The sequence below is a fragment of the Bos indicus genome, chromosome 12, assembly GCF_029378745.1.
Source record: "Bos indicus isolate NIAB-ARS_2022 breed Sahiwal x Tharparkar chromosome 12, NIAB-ARS_B.indTharparkar_mat_pri_1.0, whole genome shotgun sequence".
Classification (NCBI taxonomy): Eukaryota; Metazoa; Chordata; class Mammalia; order Artiodactyla; family Bovidae; genus Bos; species Bos indicus.
In genome coordinates, this window is record NC_091771.1 from 37,523,472 (window position 1) to 37,542,750 (window position 19,279).

The 19,279-nt window shown below is 35.7% G+C and overlaps 1 pseudogene; it reads right to left on the minus strand.

The window, feature by feature from the left end:
* Window positions 1-18,902: 18,902 nt before the first annotated feature.
* LOC139186157 (tigger transposable element-derived protein 1-like) overlaps window positions 18,903-19,279 on the minus strand; it is a 163,344-nt pseudogene continuing 162,967 nt past the window's right edge.

Sequence of the window (19,279 nt, forward strand, 5' to 3'; positions counted from 1 at the left end):
AAAATAGACTCAAAATTGATTAAAGGTCTAAACGTAAGACCAGAAACTATTAAACTCCTAGAGGAAAACATAGGCAAAAACTCTCCAACATACACCACAGCAGGATCCTCTATGACCCACCTCCCAGAATATTGGAAAGAAAAGCAAAAATAAACAAATGGGACCTAATTAAAATTAAAATCTTCTGTACAACAAAGGAAACTATAAGTAAGGTGAAAGAACAGCTTTCAGAATGGGAGAAAATAATAGCAAATGAAACAATGGACAAATAATTAATCTCAAAATTATACAAGCAACTCCTGCAGTTCAATTCCAGAAAAATAAACTACCCAATCAAAAAGTGGGCCAAAGATCTAAACAGACATTTCTCCAAAGAAGACATACAGTTGGCTAAAAAACACATGAAATGATGCTCAACATCACTCATTATCAGAGAAATGCAAATCAAAACCACAATGAGGTACCATTTCACGCCAGTCAGAAAGGTTGCTATCCAAAAGTCTACAAGCAATAAATGCTGGAGACGGTGTTGGTGGTTATGTAAACTAGCACAGCCACTATGGAGAACAGTGTGGAGATTCCTTAAAAAACTGGAAATAGAACTGCCATATGATTACAGCAATCCCCCTGCTGGGCACACACACTGAGGAAACCAGAAACAAAAGAGACACATTTACCCCAATGTTCATCGCAGCACTGTTTATAATAGTTAGAACATGGAAGCAACCTAGATGTCCATCAACAGATGAATGGATAAGAAAGCTGTGGTACATATACACAATGGAATATTCAGTTCAGTTCAGTCACTCAGTCATGTCCCATTCTTTGCGATCCCATGAATCACAGCATGCCAGGCCTCCCTGTCCATTACCAACTCCCAGAATTCACTCAAACTCATGTGCATCAAGTCAGTGATGCCATCCAGCCATCTCATCCTCTGTCATCCCCTTCTCCTCCTGTCTCCAATCCATTCCAGCATCAGGGTCTTTTCCAGTGAGTCAACTCTTCGCATGAGGTAGCCAAAGTATTGGAGTTTCAGCTCCAGCATCAGTCCTTCCAATGAACACCCAGGACTGATCTCCTTTAGGGTGGACTGGTTGGATCTCCTTGCAGTCCAAGGGACTCTCAAGAGTCTTCTCCAACACCACAGTTCAAAAGCATCAATTCCTCAGTGATCAGCTTTCTCCACAGTCCAACTCTCACATCCATACATGACCACTGGAAAAACCATAGCCCTGACTAGACAGACCTTTGTTAGCAAAGTAATATCTCTGCTTTTTAATATGCTGTCTAGGTTGCTCATTACTTTCCTTCCAAGGAGTAAGCGTCTTTTAATTCCATGGCTGCAATCACCATCTGCAGTGATTTTGGAGCCCAGAAAAATAAAGTTTGACACTGTTTCCACAGTTTCCCCATCTATCTGCTATGACGTGATGGAACTGGATGCCATGATCTTCGTTTTCTGAATGTTGAGCTTTAAGCCAACTTTTTCACTCTCCTCTTTTACTTTCATCAAGAGGCTTTTTAGTTCCTCTTCACTTTCTGCCATAAGGATGGTGTCATCTGCATATCTGAGTTACTGATATTTCTCCTGGCAATCTTGATTCCAGCTTGTGTTTCTTCCAGTCCAGCATTTCTCATTATGTACTCTGCATGTAAGTTAAATAAACAGGATGACAATATACAGCCTTGACATACTCCTTTTCCTATTTGGAACCAGTCTATTGTTCCATGTCCAGTTCTAACTGTTGCTTCCTGACCTGCATATAGGTTTCTCAAGAGGCAGGTCAGGTAGTCTGGTATTCCCATCTCTTTCATAATTTTCCATAGTTTATTGTGATCCACACAGTCAAAGGCTTTGGCATAGTCAATAAAGCAGAAATAGATGCTTTTCTGGAACTCTCTTGCTTTTTCAATGATCCAGTGGATGTTGGCAATTTGATCTCTGGTTCCTCTGCCTTTTCTAAAACCAGCTTGAACATCTGGAAGTTTATGATTCACATACTGCTGAAGCCTGGCTTGGAGAATTTTGAGCATTACTTTACTAGCGTGTGAGGTGAGTGCAATTGTGCAGTAGTTTGAGCATTCTTTGTCATTGCCTTTCTTTGGGATTGGAATGAAAACTGACCTTTTCCAGTCCTGTGGCCACTGCTGAGTTTTCCAAATTTGCTGGCATATTGAGTGTGGCACTTTCACAGCATCATCTTTCAGGATTTGCAATAGCTCAAAGTCAAAAATAGCTGGAATTCCATCACATCCACTAGCTTTGTTCATAGTGATGCTTTCTAAGGCCCACTTGACTTCACATTCCAGGATGTCTGGCTCTAGGTCAGTGATCACACCATCATGATTATCTGGGTTGTGATCCTCTTTTTTGTACAATGAAATATTAATCAGCCATTCATGTTGATGTATAGCAAAACCAATACAATATTGTAGAGTAAAAGAAAAAAAAAAGTAAATAAATTAATTTTAAAAAAAGTATATATTTAAATCAGTTCAAATGAGGTGGATGAAACTGGAGCCTATTATACAGAGTGAAGTAAACCAGAAAGAAAAACACCAATCAGATCAGATCAGTTGCTCAGTCGTGTCGGACTCTTTGTGACCCCATGAATCGCAGCACGCCAGGCCTCCCAGTCCATCACCAACTCCCAGAGTCAGACTCACGTCCATCAAGTCAGTGATGTCATCCAGCCATCTCATCCTCTGTCGTCCCCTTTTCCTCCTGCCCCCAATCCCTCCCAGTATCAGAGTCTTTTCCAATGAGTCAACTCTTCGCATGAGGTGGCCAAAGTGCTGGAGCTTCAGCTTGAGCATCATTCCTTCCAAAGAACTCCCAGGGCTGATCTCCTTCAGAATGGACTGGTTGGATCTCCTTGCAGTCCCAGGGACTCTCAAGAGTCTTCTCCAACACCACAGTTCAAAAGCGTCAATTCTTCAGCTCTCAGCCTTCTTCACAGTCCAATTCTCACAATACATGGCCACAGGAAAAACCATAGCCTTGACTAGACGAACCTTTGTTGGCAAAGTAATGTCTCTGCTTTTCAATATGCTATCTAGGTTGGTCATAACTTTCCTTCCAAGGAATAGGCGTCTTTTAATTTCATGGCTGCAGTCACCATCTGCAGTGATTTTGGAGCCCAGAAAAATAAAGTCTGACACTGTTTCCCCATCTATTTCCCATGAAGTGGTGGGACTGGATGCCATGATCTTCGTTTTCTGAATGTTGAGGTTTAAGCCAACTGTTTTACTCTCCACTTTCACTTTCAGCAAGAGGCTTTCTAGTTCCTCTTCACTTTCTGCCATAAGGGTGGTATCATCCGCATATCTGAGGTTATTGATATTTCTCCCAGCAATCTTGATTCCAGTTTGTGTTTTTTTCCAGTCCAGCGTTTCTCATGATGTACTCTGCATATAAGTTAAATAAACAGGGTGACAATATGCAGCCTTGATGAACTCCTTTTCCTATTTGGAACCAGTCTGTTGTTCCATGTCCAGTTCGAACTGTTGCTTCCTGACCTGCATTCAAATTTCTCAAGAGACAGATCAGGTGGTCTGGTATTCCCATCTCTTGAAGAATTTTCCACAGTTTATTGTGATCCACACAGTCAAAGGCTTTGGCATAGTCAATAAAGCAGAAATAGATGCTTTTCTGGAACTCTCTTGCTTTTTCTATGATCCAGCGGATGTTGGCATTTTGATCACTGGTTCCTCTGCCTTTTCTAAAACCAGCTTGAACATCACATATTGCTGAAGCCTGGCTTGGAGAATTTTGAGCATTACTTTACTAGCATGTGAGATGAGTGCAATTGTGCGGTAGTTTGAGCATTTTTTTGGCATTGCCTTTCTTTTAGAAAGAAGGTAATGGTGACCTTGTATGTGAGATAGCAAAAGAGACACAGATGTATTGAACAGTCTTTTTATTCTGTGGAGAGGGCGAGGGTGGGATGATATGGGAGAATGGCATTGAAACATGTAAAATATCATATTGAAATGAATCACCAGTCCAGGTTTGATGCATGATACAGGGTGCTCAGTGCTGGTGCACTGGGATGACCCAGAGGAATGGGATGGGGAGGGAGGTGGGAGAGGAGATCAGGATCGGGAACACATGTACCCTCATGGCGAATTTAAGTCAATATAATATCATATATGAAACAAGTCGCCAGTCCAGATTCGATGCACGATACTGGATGTTTGGGGCTCGTGAACTGGGATGACCCAGAGGGATGGTATGGGGAGGGAGGAGGGAGGAGGGTTCAGGATGGGGAACACATGTATGCCTGTGGTGGATTCATTTTGGTATATGGCAGAACCAGTACAATATTGTAAAATTTAAAAATAAAATAAAATTAAAAAACAACAACAACAACAACAAAAAAGTCAATGTATGGCAAAATCAATTCAATAATGTAAAGTAAAATAAATAAATTAATTAAAAATAAATAAAAATGAAAACACATAGATTAAATTGAAAAAATGAATTTTGTCAAAATCTTCTTATACATCTATTTACATAAATATGATTTTATTTTTCAGTTTGTTAATGTGATGTATCATTTTGATGAATTTGCATATTTTGAAGAATCATTTCATCCCAGTGATAAATCCCACTTGGTTATGGTGTACTATCACTTTATCTATTTTTGAATTTGGTTTGGTAGTATTTTACATCTATGTGTATCAGTAACATTGGTCTGTATTTTAAATTTTTTTTGGTGTTCTAATATCTTTAGTTTTGGTAAGGAGGTGATGCTGGCCTCATAGCATGAGTTCACATTGTTTCTTTCTCTGTCATGTTTTGGGATAGTTTGAGAAGGAGAAGTGCTTACTCTTCTGTAGATATTTAATAGAATTAACCTGTGAAGCCATTTTGTGCTTGATTTGTCTATTGGGAACTTTTGTTATTACTGGTTCCATTTCTTTACTGGCAATTTGTCTATGCATATTATCCATTTTGTTTATTTCTTCAATAATATAGCTCTTAGTTTCATTGACCTTTTCTATTTTTGTTAGTATTTATTTAATTTATTTATGCTCTAATTTTCATGATTATTTTCCTTCTACTAATTTTGGGTTTTGTTTGATTTATATCTAGTTCTTTTTGTTTGTAAAGTTAAAAAGCTTATTTGAGGTTTTTCTTATTTCTTGAGTTAGACCTGTACCACTATGAGCTTCCTTCTTAGAACTGCTTTTTTGTTTCTATAGATTTTGGGTAACTGTGGTTTTGCTTTCATTTGTCTCCAAGTATCATTTTAATTTCTTTGCTATCTTTAGTGACTCATTTGTTGTTTGGCAGCATATTGTTAAATCTTCATGTGTTTATGTTTTTTTGCAGGTTTTTTTTTTTTTTCCCCCTTGTGGTTGATTTCTAGTCTCACACTCTTGTCATGGAAAAGATAGTTAATATAATTTTAATCTTCCCAGTAGCTATAATTATTGAAAGTTATTTTGGTCACTATGTAATTTATCATGGAGAATGTTCCATGTGCACTTGAATATGTATTTTACTGTTTTTGGACAAAATGTTATATAGGGACTTTCTTGGTGGCTTAGTGTTAAAGAAGCTGCCTGCCAATTCAGGAGACATGGGCTTGATCTCTGGGTCAGGAAGATCCCTTGCAGAAGGAGATAGCAACGCAACCAGTATTCTTGCCTGAGAAATCTTACAGTGGGAAGAGCCTGGTAGGCTACAATCCAAGGTGTCACAAAAGACTCAGACATGACTTTGTCGTTTAGTCACAACAGCTGTTTTCTGTCTGGATGATCTGTCCATTTATGTAAGCAGGTGTTAGAGTCCCCTACTAATATTGTGTTACTGTTAATTTTTCTCTTTATATTTATTAATATTTGCTTCATTCAAGTCCACTGATGTTGGGTGAATATGTACTTCCAATTGTTTATATTCTTATTGGATTGTTCTTTTATCATTTTGTAATGCCTTTTTTTGTATCTTATTGTGTTAGTTTTTAAGTCTACTTTATGTGATATGTTTTGCTAGTCTGACTTTTCATTTCCATTTCCATGGAATATCTTTTTCCATCCCACCACTTTTAGCTACTTTGTGTGTCTTTAAATATGAATTGACTCTCTAATGGTTTTTTATATTATATTCATTCAGCAATTCTGTTTTTTGTTTGGAGCATTTAGTTCATTGACATTAAATGTAATTATTGATAGGTATGTATATATTGCACTTTGTTAATAGTTTATTGGTTGCTTTTGTAGTTGTTTTTGTACATTGATTCTTTTGCTCTCTTCCTTTGTGATTTGATGACTATATTTAATGTGACATTTGAATTCCTTTTCCTTTTGTGTGTGTGTGTGTGTGTGTGTGTGTGTATGTGTGTGTATCTTTTATAGAATGGTGGTTTGTGTTTACCATGAAGTTTATATATAGTATATATGGGTAATTATTTCATGTTACTGAGATCTCTCAAGGTTAAACATTTTGCTACCCTGCATTTTGCCTGTATTTCTCAAATTAATGTTTTAACATTGTATTTCATGTTTTGTTTTGTTTTGTTTGTCCCATAACTATTGTGGATATATATAATTTTACTCCTTTTTCATTTAAACTTCCCACTAGCTTTATAAATGGTTGATCTAAAAAGTTAGCAAATAGCCCTACAGGAGTTCCCTTATATATAACTTGTTACTTTTCCTTTACTGATTTTAATACCCTCACTGTACTTTTGATTTTTGGTGTTTCAATCATAATGTGTCTTGGTTTGGTCCTCTTTGGGTTGATCTTGTTTGGAATTGTCTGTGCTTTCCGGACCTGGATGTCTATTTCTTTTCCCATGTTTTTATCTATTATGCTTAAAACATATTTTCTGCCCCTTTTCCCTCTTTTCCTTTTGGGACACCTATAAATGTGAATGTTAATATAGTGGTATTTCCCAATAATCATTTAAACTATCCTCATTAAAAAAAAATCCATTCAGCTTGAGTGATTAGGTTGATTAATTAGATTTATATTGATTGATTCCAGTTTTCTAGTTCATTGATTCATTTATTCTTGTCATTTAATGTATTGCTAATTCTTTCTGGTGTATTTTTTATTTCAGTGACTATATTCTTCAGCTCTGTTTGGTTCTTTATATTTTTTGTTTGCTTAACTTGTCAGTATGTTCATCTGCTCTTCTCACAAGTCTTTTGAGCATCTTTATAATCTTTATTGAAGTCTTTATCAGGTAGATATCTTCAGTTCTCTTAGTTCTATGATTTTATCAAGACTTCTTGTTTTATTTGTTTGAAACATATCCCTCTTTCCTCTCATTTTACTTAGTTCTGTTTTTATTTCTATCTATTTGGTAGTTTGATTACAGTCCCTCATCTTGGAAAAGTGGCTTTAAGTAAGAGATGCCTCATGAGGCCCAGTAGTGCACTCCACTTTGGTTACCAGAGCTATATGCGCTAGGGATGCCCTCTATGTGGGCTGTATGGACCCTTGTTTCGTGGTAGGTTGACTACTTTGGACATGATTCAGTAAGTGTAGCTAGATCCCAGTTGAGTTGGTTGCCAGGCTTTGCACAGTACAGAGGCTGTTATATGCTGGTGGCGGGGGCCACTGTCCAAAGGGTCATGTGGTTAATGCCAACCCTCTGATGGAAAGATCTGGGTTCTAGAATCTCTGACCATTGGTTCTGGGGCCCTGGTGCTAGTAGTATTGACCCACTGGCAGGTGGGAACCAGTTCTCAGCCATATAGTCGTTGGTTTTAAGTTCCAGGGTGACTGAGAGTTCAGATGTTACATAGTATACTGCCTACTGGTGAGCAGAATTTTTCCCCACCCAGATAACTGCTTGGGTTGTAATGTTCCAGGATTGGGGCTGATTGGCCAGTGTATGGGGCCAGGTCCTATCACTAATAATCTAAGGGAGGTACTATATTTAAAAATGGTGCTTGGCAGCACCAGTGTCCTTGTGGTAGAATGAGCTCCCCAAAATGGCTGTTTATAACCTCTATGTCCCCATCATGAGTACCAGTTACCTACTTCTTCTTTTGGAAGCTAAGGTCAGTAAGTGGGACTGACTTAGGCTCCTTTAAAATGATTACTTCTACTTTGGAGCTTGTGAGAGTTTGTGTGCATACTTTGAGAGTACAGTATATATTTCATATCCTTCTCTATCATTCTTGCTGTACTTCAACACCAAACATTCCGAGTGCTTTATTCTTCCAGTGAAGGAGCACCAGGCTGGTATGTCCAATGTGGGGATCAAACTTTTTGCTGTTTGGGCAGAACCTCCGAAGTTCAGATTAACCTCCTATTTGTGGGTCATCCATCTGTGGTTGAGGGTCTTGACTATTCCTCATCTCTGCCCCTCCTACTCATCTTATTGTGGTTGCTTCTTTAGATTTTTGGTTGCAGAAGATCTTATACTTGCCTTCAATTTGTTCCCATTGATAGTTTCTCTGTTAACAGTTATACTTTTGTATGCATGTAGGATGAGATGAGCTCATGATCTTCTTATTCTTCCATCTTGGCAACTTCCTTATCTCAATTTATTCTTCAAATATATTTTATAAACTTTAGGGAAATGATGCTCCCTCAGGTTAAGAAAAGCATATTTGCCATGAGCAAAAACAGTGTAAAGGCCAAAGTAGTAAAAGCCAAAAATATTTGAATGTGCCCAATGTTTTTGGGCTCCAAAATCACTGCAGATGGTGATTGAAGCCATGAAATTAAAAGAGGCTTACTCCTTGGAAGGAAAGTTATGACCAACCTAGATAGCATATTCCAAAGCAGAGACATTACTTAGCCAACAAGGGTCCGTCTAGTCAAGGCTATGGTTTTTCCAGTGGTCATGTATGAATGTGAGAGTTGGACTGTGAAGAAAGCTGAGCACTGAAGAATTGATGCTTTTGAACTGTGGTGTTGGAGAAGACTCTTGAGAGTCCCTTGAACTGCAAGGAGATCCAACCAGTCCATTCTGAAGGAGATCAGCCCTGGGATTTCTTTGGAAGGAATGATTCTAAAGCTGAAGCTCCAGTACTTTGGCCACCTCATGCGAAGAGTTGACTCATTGGAAAATACTCTGATGCTGGGAGGGATTAGGGGCAAGAGCAGAAGGGGACAACAGAGGATGAGATGGCTGGATGGCATCACCGACTCGATGGACATGAATTTGAGTAGACTCCAGGAGTTGGTGATGGACAGGGAGGCCTGGCGTGCTGCGATTCATGGGGTAGCAAAGAGTTGGACGCGACTGAGAGTCTGAACTGAACTGAACGTTTAATTTCTCAGTCTAAAATGTTGAAAGATTTGCAAATTTTCTTAGTGCTGGAGTGGATTGCCATTTCCTTCTCCAGGGTAATGGAGGTTAATGTTCATTTATTTTTTAACTCTAATATACTTTTTTTCATATTATATTTTTATGTATTTCACAAAACAGCTATCTGATGAATGTATAGTCAAATACCTATCACTAGTAATTATATATATATATGTGTGTGTGTGTGTGTGTGTGTATATATATATCTTTAGGATTATTTCATTGAATCATAAATATACAACTGCTTCATAAATCCACACTTTGAACTTTAAAGAATAATGTTTTACCTCATTACAACCTAAACCTGGCTAATAGGTTTCGAAAACCTGAGGATTGGTATGTTTTAAACCCTCAAAGTTTACTAATCAGATATGGTATAAAGTTCAAGTTTCCCACATAAAATATATATACTTTAGGTATATTTCTTTCTCTTATAGTCCCTTACTGAGCAAAACTGAACAATCCATGTTTTCCCCAATTTAGGGTACATTTTTCAGGTCACTTTTACTTTACATGTTCTTTCTCTGTGTTTGATGTAATTTATAACAGACTAAATTCTACCTTTCAAACTCTATTCCTATATATTATCATATCTGCATTTGGGAATTTGAGCCTGGTATGTATTAGGCAAGTAAAATTAATTTTTTCCAGAAAAGAAAAGACTAATTAATTAAAAAATTAGATGGCAGTAAAATATGCCATTTGCTCATAGATAAAATAATTTCTTGAATTCCTCTTTAAAACTGTGTTAGATAGCATTTTTAAATAAGTTTAAAAAATTAAGCTTATAAAGGAGCTATACAGTATTTGTTTCATGAATTAGTAATTATCTAACACCCTTTTTGAATAATTTTATGAGCAATTTAATTTTTTAATTTTCACAGAATTATCTTGTGGTATTTCAATATTCATTTTATAGATGAAGAATTAGGTTCAAAATACTTAAATAATTTGTTCAATGTCATATAGAGAAGCAACAAGCCAACATTGGAGCATAGTTCTGGGTTCCAAGCTAATAATCTTCTGGCATTTTTGATGATGTGCATTAGGTCCCGAGGACAAGCTTTAGGAACAGAAACAAAGAGCCCAATAAAGAGCTGGTTCTTTCAGAATTTAATTTATAGCAAATTATTTTTGTGAATAAATTTTAATTAAACCAGACATTGATAATGATACTTAAAATTAGCTAAAATTTTTCATTGAGTTTATGTTTTGGTTGCTGTTTTAAAAAAATCAATATTTTAAGGAAGTTATTCTAGCTAAACTCTATAGATAACCTCAGCATTGACTATTATATGCTTAAATATAGTATACTGTAGCTGGATTTTTATATGATAGTTTTTCAAGTTGAATACACTCATTTTGACCTCTAAGCCTCCTTCAAAACCAACATTTTATTGGCTTTATCTATGTTGATTTTTAAATTGAAAATAACATTCCATTCATATGAAAGTTCATTTGTTACAGCTTTCCATTTATAAGCCCCTGGGCCTTGATTTAATGTTATTTTCTTGCAGACACTAAAGTTTGTAGGTCAATCTTGAAGAATGAGGATAACCACAAATATAGCAGATGCCTCATAAAATTATCTTCTACTGCTTCTCTGTGACCTCTGTCAAGGAAATAACACTCAAATCTGTGTCAGCACAAACAGCTGTGGATGCTGCTGTTAGATAGCCATGACCTATCCTCCCAAGGGTAGTGCCCAACCAGGAGGGAACAGTGATTTTCACAGAGGCAATATTATTAACGCCAACATAAATCAGAAAATACTGCTTCAAATATAAAAATTAGATGCCATAGTTCATAAAAAGAAGCAAACTTCCCTTCTAATAAATCAAACCAAGTTCTATGTAGATGTTTATGGAAATGATAATAATGACAATTGTGTAAGGATTTTTATATCCCTCAAAACTTCATTTATACTAAATGTGTAAATGGATATATAAATTATAGATTTCTTTTCCAGAGAAGTACATTAGAAATCATAATTTTCTTTTCAGTTGGATGATCATTTTAGCAAAACTTTATAGTGTAGGGTGGTAGAAGTAACCATTACAGCTATTTTTATTGTTTCACCGATATCCACATCTTATCTTGCTAGACTAATTCTTTGGCAGTAAAGAAAATATAGAACTAGAAATTATATTTACATGGTTAAATATTTTTACTAAAATATAAGTCCCCATTTAAAAATTTTCCATTTGATTAATTGCCTTTTCTATATATAAACTAATTTATGATTCACTTATATAGAAGTATATATAATAAACTACATAAATACATCCTATATAAAATGATAATGCATATTAAAATAAATATAAGTACAATAAATACACATAATTTACATTCATACGTACATGCTCTTGAATAAACTTTGGCTTATCTTTTATTTTCTAAATTGCTTTAACTTGACACTGCATGACATTTACCATAAAATGCAACCCAAGAAAGTGTTGAATAAAAAGAAAATGGCCATATATGTTTAATTAGTATATTTGTACTTCAGTTTAAGCATAGCAAACTCCATAGATTCCCATAAGCTTAGGAATATAAATTAAAATAACCAAATAGTTTTGCACATTGAAATGTGTAGAAACATTTTGGTTGCTAGTTAGGATTAGCAGTTCTGTGAAAATGCAGTCTTAAACTATTCACAAGTTTTTTATTTGTGATTTTGCTCCCCAGATATCCAAGGAAGCAGAGAGACTCTTAAAACAAAAACAAACAAAACAGACAAAAGCATAACTCTTGGAATTTTTAAAAGTTGTGAGGAGCAACTGGCAGTGTACAAATAAATACTATTTGATGTAAACAGTAACATTGTAAAGGAATCAGAACAGATACAAGGATAATTAGAAAAAGCTGATATTTTAGATAAGACAGGATTTTTTTCTTAATAAGGAGACAAAAAAAAAAAAAAAAAAAGTAGAATCTAGATAGAATCTAAGTAAGGGAATTGCAAATATCCCAAATGTGTTTGCTCCATGAGTTTGAGAATAACAAAGAGGCCAATGTAATTGCTGCAGAGTGAGCAAAAAGGATTAGAGCAGGAAATGAGGTAAGAGCTAGTAGCTGAGTTACCACCGTGAACTTTCAGCACATTTCAGCACATTTTGTTCTAGGTGAGAGAGGAAACCATTGGAGAGACTAGAACAGAGGAGTGACATGGGAATTATTAGGTTTTATAGAATTTCTTCTACTTCTCTGGGGGAAAAATAATTTAAAAGGGGCAATGTAATGTTATAGAGACAAGTTTATAAGTCCTAGTAATAAACCAGCTGAAGAAATTGGAAGTGGAGGCAGGAATAACTTATATACCTGGTATGTTTTGATGATTTTGAAAGTGTAGCTGACATGAATTGCAGTAGATTGAATATGAGGTGGAAAAGAACAAAACCTTTAGTATTATCTGCTTTCCTCATAGTTCATTTATCCTCTAGTAACTCTTGTTTATTCAAATTTTTACTACCTGAACTCTGTAACTCATTTCAAATAAAAGTATAGAGCCAGCCAAGCACAAATAGAAAATAAAATGCATAATCAGTTTTGTGCTTATTCTACTTTTCCCCCCACAATTATTAATAACTCAATATCCCCATATAATCTTTCTGATAGATATTTATTTTATGAAATTTGAGAAAATAAAAAATTATCTTTGACATTATTCCATGTCTCTTTTCAAATGTCATTAACTTTGAATCCTTTCCTTTCCTAAAAGAATGGAGCACTCCTTTTTCTATACCTAGTTACACACAGTCTCTTCACAAAGGCCACCTTGTTTAATCATATCTACTGATCTAGGCAGTTAAACTGTATATCCCAGGCATTCTTCTGTTATATAAGCCATATAACTTAAGTTCATTTTTATTCACATTTTATAGATAAGAAAACTAAGCAAAAGAGTGGTTAATTAGTTTGGCCTAAAAACCCTAGTGAGAATAGATCAGAATTCACACCCTAGTAACCTGGATCTAGAGCTTGTTCTTTTAGCCTCCAAGCAATGGGACCTCATACATAACTCCTCTCCCAATTTTACTGCCTTTGAATTCCTCCAAGTCCTAGTTTTCTCGAGGAACACAAGCTTGGTGATGTTTTTTTAAGTTAAGTTACGTGAAGTAGTAGATTATGATTTTCCATTTAAAAAGCAAATTAACAAATGGAAAAACAAAGGAAAAGCAGTGCAACGCTAATGCACTGCAATTCAATTAAAATGGATAAACTGTCAAGACATCATTCTACTTAAAAATAGCACAGGTTATTGGATAACACTTTTTTTTTTTTTTTAATTACATGTCTTAATGTCTTTGTTTATTTGCAAGGAAAAAGAGCTCTTTTCAGCAAAAAGTGAGACTATATTATCAGATCAGATCAGTCGCTCAGTCGTGTACGACTCTTTGTGACCCCATGCATCGCAGCAAACCAGGCCTCCCTGTCCATCACCAACTCCCAGAGTTCACTTAGACTCACGTCCATCGAGTCAGTGATGCCATCCAGCCATCTCATCCTCTGTTGTCCCCTTCTCCTCTTGCCCCTAATCCCTCCCAGCATCAGAGTATTTTCCAATGAGTCAACTCTTCACATGAGGTGGCCAAAGTACTGGAGCTTCAGCTTTAGCATCATTCCTTCCAAAGAAATCCCAGGGCTGATCTCCTTCAGAATGGACTAGTTGGATCTCCTTGCAGTTCAAGGGACTCTCAACAGTCTTCGCCAACACCACAGTTCAAAAGCATCAATTCTTCGGCACTCAGCCTTCTTCACAGTCCCACTCTCACATGACCACAGGAAAAACCATAGCCTTGACTAGACGGACCCTTGTTGGCAAAGTAATGTCTCTGCTTTTGAATATGCTATCTAGGTTGGTCATAACTTTCCTTCCAAGGAGTAAGCGTCTTTTAATTTCATGGCTGCAGTTACCATCTGCAGTGATTTTGGAGCCCAGAAAAATAAAGTCTGACACTGTTTCCACTGTTTCCCCATCTATTTCCCATGAAGTGATGGGACCAGATGCCATGATCTTCGTTTTCTGAATGTTGAGTTTTAAGCCAACTTTTTCACTCTCCACTTTCACTTTCATCAAGAGGCTTTTTAGTTCCTCTTCACTTTCTGCCATAAGAGTGGTGTCATCTGCATATCTGAGGTTATTGATATTTCTCCCGGCAATCTTGATTCCAGATTGTGTTTCTTCCAGCCCAGCGTTTCTCATGATGTACTCTGCATATAAGTTAAATAAGCAGGGTGACGATATACAGCCTTGACGAACTCCTTTTCCTATTTGGAACCAGTCTGTTGTTCCATGTCCAGTTCGAACTGTTGTTTCCTGACCTGCATACAAATTTCTCAGGAGGCAGATCAGGTGGTCTGGTACTCCCATCTCTTGAAGAATTTTCCACAGTTTATTGTGATCCACACAGTCAAAGGCTTTGGCATAGTCAATAAAGCAGAAATAGATGCTTTTCTGGAACTCTTGCTTTTTCCATGATCCAGCGGATGTTGGCAATTTGATCTCTGGTTCCTCTGCCTTTTCTAAAACCAGCTTGAACATCAGGAAGTTCACAGTTCATGTATTGCTGAAGCTTGGCTTGGAGAATTTTGAGCATTACTTTACTAGCGTGTGAGATGAGTGCAATTGTGTGGTAGTTTGAGCATTCTTTGGCATTGCCTTTCTTTGGGATTGGAATGAAAACTGACTTTTTCCAGTCCTGTGGCCACTGCTGAGTTTTTCAAATTTGCTGGCATATTGAGCGCAGCACTTTCACAGCATCATCTTTTAGGATTTGGAATAGCTCAACTGGAATTCCATCACCTCCACTAGCCTTGTTCGTAGTGATGCTTTCTAAGGCCCACTTGGCTTCACATTCCAGGATGTCTGGCTCTAGGTCAGTGATCACACCATCGTGATTATCTGGGTCATGAAGCTCTTTTTTGTACAGTTCTTCTGTGTATTCTTGCCATCTCCTCTTAATATCTTCTGCTTCTGTTAGGTCCATACCATTTCTGTCCTTTATCGAGCCCATCTTTGCATGAAATGTTCCTTTGGTATCTCTGATTTTCTTGAAGAGATCCCTAGTCTTTCCCATTCTGTTGTTTTCCTCTATTTCTTTGCATTGATTGCTGAAGAAGGCTTTCTTGTCTCTTCTTGCTATTCTTTGGAACTCTACCCCAATTTAAATAATGAAGAAGCACAGTCTTTTAGACCAGATGGGACACAGGAGTGTATACATGCTAAATTACATGTTTTTATATAGTAGTTTATTAGTGTTTCTGTTAAGATACCATAAAGGTAATTTAACAGAAAACAAATTGTGCACTTGGACTCTCCTCCACAAAATGTGAAACTCTTAAGTGAATTCTTAACAAAACTCTTAAGTGAAATCACAAATGGTCACAAATGAAACAAGTGAAAAAAATAATAAAAATACTGCAAAATATAGACAGAAATTAAAGGCCTGCGAGACTACCTTCCTTATTAAAAGTGGTCAAATTGCAAAGAGCATCTTCATTTCATGTATTGAGAAATCTTCAAAAAATTTAATTATAAACAATTAAAACACAGAAAATAATATTGTAGATACTCATATATTATGATACAAACATAGCAGAAAAGTCTTCTTTAAATGCTTGAATCATATTTTCATTTTAATTAATCATTTCTAATCTGTCAAGTTGCTAGTTTATAGAAAGCCATTTGTATATTATTGAAATACTGCATACTACACATATGTTTCATTTAGGCATTTAAACCATACACTCAATAAAATAACATAATTGTTTTCCAATAAATTAAAGTAACCTAAAATAGATAAAATTTAAGGATTATGATTGCTAATAAGCACCAAACAGAGTGGTTTATGTGACAAATAGTGGAGTCAATCAGACGGGTTTGATATTAATACTATATTCACTTTCTTTTTAAATTATTGTTTTCAATTAATTTTTATTGGAGTATCATTGCTTTACAATGCTGTTAGTTTCTGCTGGGCTGCAAGGTTAATCAGTTTTATGTATACATATATCCACTCTTTATCAGATTTCCTTTCTATTTAAGTCACCAGAAAGCATTGGGTAGAGTTCCTTATGCTACCCAGTAGGTCCTCATTAGTTTTCTACTTTATACATTACAGTGTAAATATGTCAATCACAATCTCTCAATTCACTCCACTTCCCTATTTCTCCCTGTGGTTACCATAAATTTGTTCTTTATATCTGTGACTCTATTTCTGCTTTGCTTTCATTCCTTATGCAGAACAGTATGATGGTTCCTTAAAAAATTAAAAATAGAGCTACCAAATGAGACAGAAATTCCACTCCTAGGCATAAAACTGGAGAAAACTAGAATTCAAAAGGCTGCATGCACCCTGATGTTCATTGTAGCACTGATTACAATAGCCAGGGCATGGAAGTAGTATTATCTCTTTATCAATTACAGAAAATTGAATTTTTCTTTTAGACATGGATATGTAACCATTAATAGCCATATATAAATTCTTAAGTTTATATGGTCTCTGTAAATAATCAGCAAAAATTAATCATGGTCTATAAACTCCACTTTTATATTTTGGAGAAATATTCTGTTATCTAAGCTAGAGTGAGGCAAACATCTACAGCATTATGTTATTTCAACATCACTATCAGGTCTCTGTGCTGTGGAAAATTTCTAAAACAAGGCTGTTTATATATATATATATATATATATATAGTATGTATGTGTATATATATATTTTATACATTCTTAACCATCTTAGCCATATATTTTATATATATATATATATATATATAAATACACACATACACACACACACATATATATATATATATATATATATATATATACATATATATATATTATGCATTCTTAACTGTCTGTGGCTCAGACGGTTAAGAATATACCTGCAATGCTGGAGACCTGGGTTCGATCCTTAGGTTGGGAAGATCCCCAGAGGAGGGAATGGCAACCAACTCCTGTGTTCTTGCCTGGAGAATCCCTATGGACAGAGGAGTCTGGTGGGCTACAGCTCATGGGGTTGCAAAGAGTCAGACATGACTGAGTAACTAAACACAGCACATATATAAATATATAAATAAAACATATATATATATATTAAAACATCATTCAAGCCCTTTATTCACACTCAAAAGTATCATGAAAGTAACTCACACTTTAAAAGCATTGCTTTTATTTTTTGATGTTTTTATAAGATTATTTTTTCTGTTAAGCCTATTTTTTTGGATGCCCTTACTGAAAAATTTGATTTAGGACTATATTTACTTAGAGAATAAACCACCATATAATTAATTTTATTTGGGTGATTTTCAAGGAAGTATTTAGCTATGTTAGCAATATTAAACAAGGAAACAAAAACTGCACTAATAAAAAACAAAATAATTTTAAAATAATGTTCATTTAAATTTGTAATGAATTGCTTTTCTTTGACTAAATTTGTTTCAAAAAGTAGAGATGGATCTCACTCAGTAATATGATATGCCTATAAGCCCCATTCTACTAATATACCAATTTATTTATGTTTCTACTATGTGGCCAAGTAGAAGTTTGATTATTTGGCCAAGTACAAGTTTGATTATTGCTAGGAATCAGAGTCATGCAATAGAAACAAGAGTACTCTGCCTTGTAATATTTCCTGTTGTCCTGTTCTGGTTTCCAATTATTTCTTCCATTTGGGATTAATCCCATAGTAAAATATAAAATCCTTGAAAAGTGTTTTTAAATGTGAATATGATAAACATAGAGCAAAGTAATAAATGAATAACACAATAATTCTATTGATATGAATCATATTGTTTGAAGGAACACGTCTAGGAATAACTGTCATCAAATGTTTTATTAAGGTGGTAAATAGAAATATTGAAAGCCTACATTTTAACAGTGTAATATGAAACTGTACTAGATTTTTAATTCAGTGGCATGTTACTTGCATGTAGATGGTTGAATAATATATGTGCATACAGCTATGCATGTGTGCATGAAGTTGCTTCAGTCATGTCCGACTCTTTGTGACCCCATGACTCTGTCCATGGGATTCTCTAGAGAAGTGACCCAGGCGTTCAACCTGACTCTCTTATGTCTCCTGAATTGGAGGTAGGTTCTTTACCACTGTGCCACCTTGGAAGCCCACAGGCATATTTTAGAGACGCTCCAAGTTTGGTTCTAGAACATCACAATAAAAGAAACATCACAATAAAGTGCATCACAAGAACATTTTGGTTTCTTGGTGTATATAAAAGTTATGTATCCACTATACTGTAGTCTATTAAGTCTTCCAATTGCATTATGTCTAAAAAATTTACATACCTTAATTTGAAATACTTTATTGCTAAAAAATACTAGCCATCATCCAAGCATTCAGCAAGTCACAATCTTCTTTTTTTGCTGAAGGGTCTTACCTTGATGTTGAAAGCTGCTGACTCATCAGAATGGTGGTTCCTGAAGTTTGGCTGTGGCAATTTCTTAAAATAAGACAATAGTGAAGTTTGTCTATTGACACTACCTTTGAAGAAGGATTTCTCTGTAGCGTACAATGTTGTTTAATACAGTTTACCCACAGTAGAATTTCTCTCAAAATTGTGTCAATTTCTTAACTGCTTATGCTTTATTAACAAAGTTTACATACTATTCAAAATTATTTTCATCCCAACAATCTTCACAACATCTTTGTCAGGAGTAGATTCCATTTCAAGAAACTACTTTCTTTGCTTATCCATGAGAATAAACTCCTCATCTTTGAAAGTTTTATCATGAGATTGTAGCAATTCAACTATATTATCAGGCTCCACTGCTACCTCTTATTCTCTTGGTATTTCCACCACATACCTGTATGCAAAGTCCCTTCAGTCATAGCTGACTCTTTGTGATCTTATGGACTATAGCTTGCCAGGCTCCTCTGTCCATGGTATTCTCCAAGCAAGAATACTGAAATATGTTGTCATGCTGTCCTCCAGGGTCTCTTCCCAACCCAGGGATCAAACCCACGTCTCTTGCA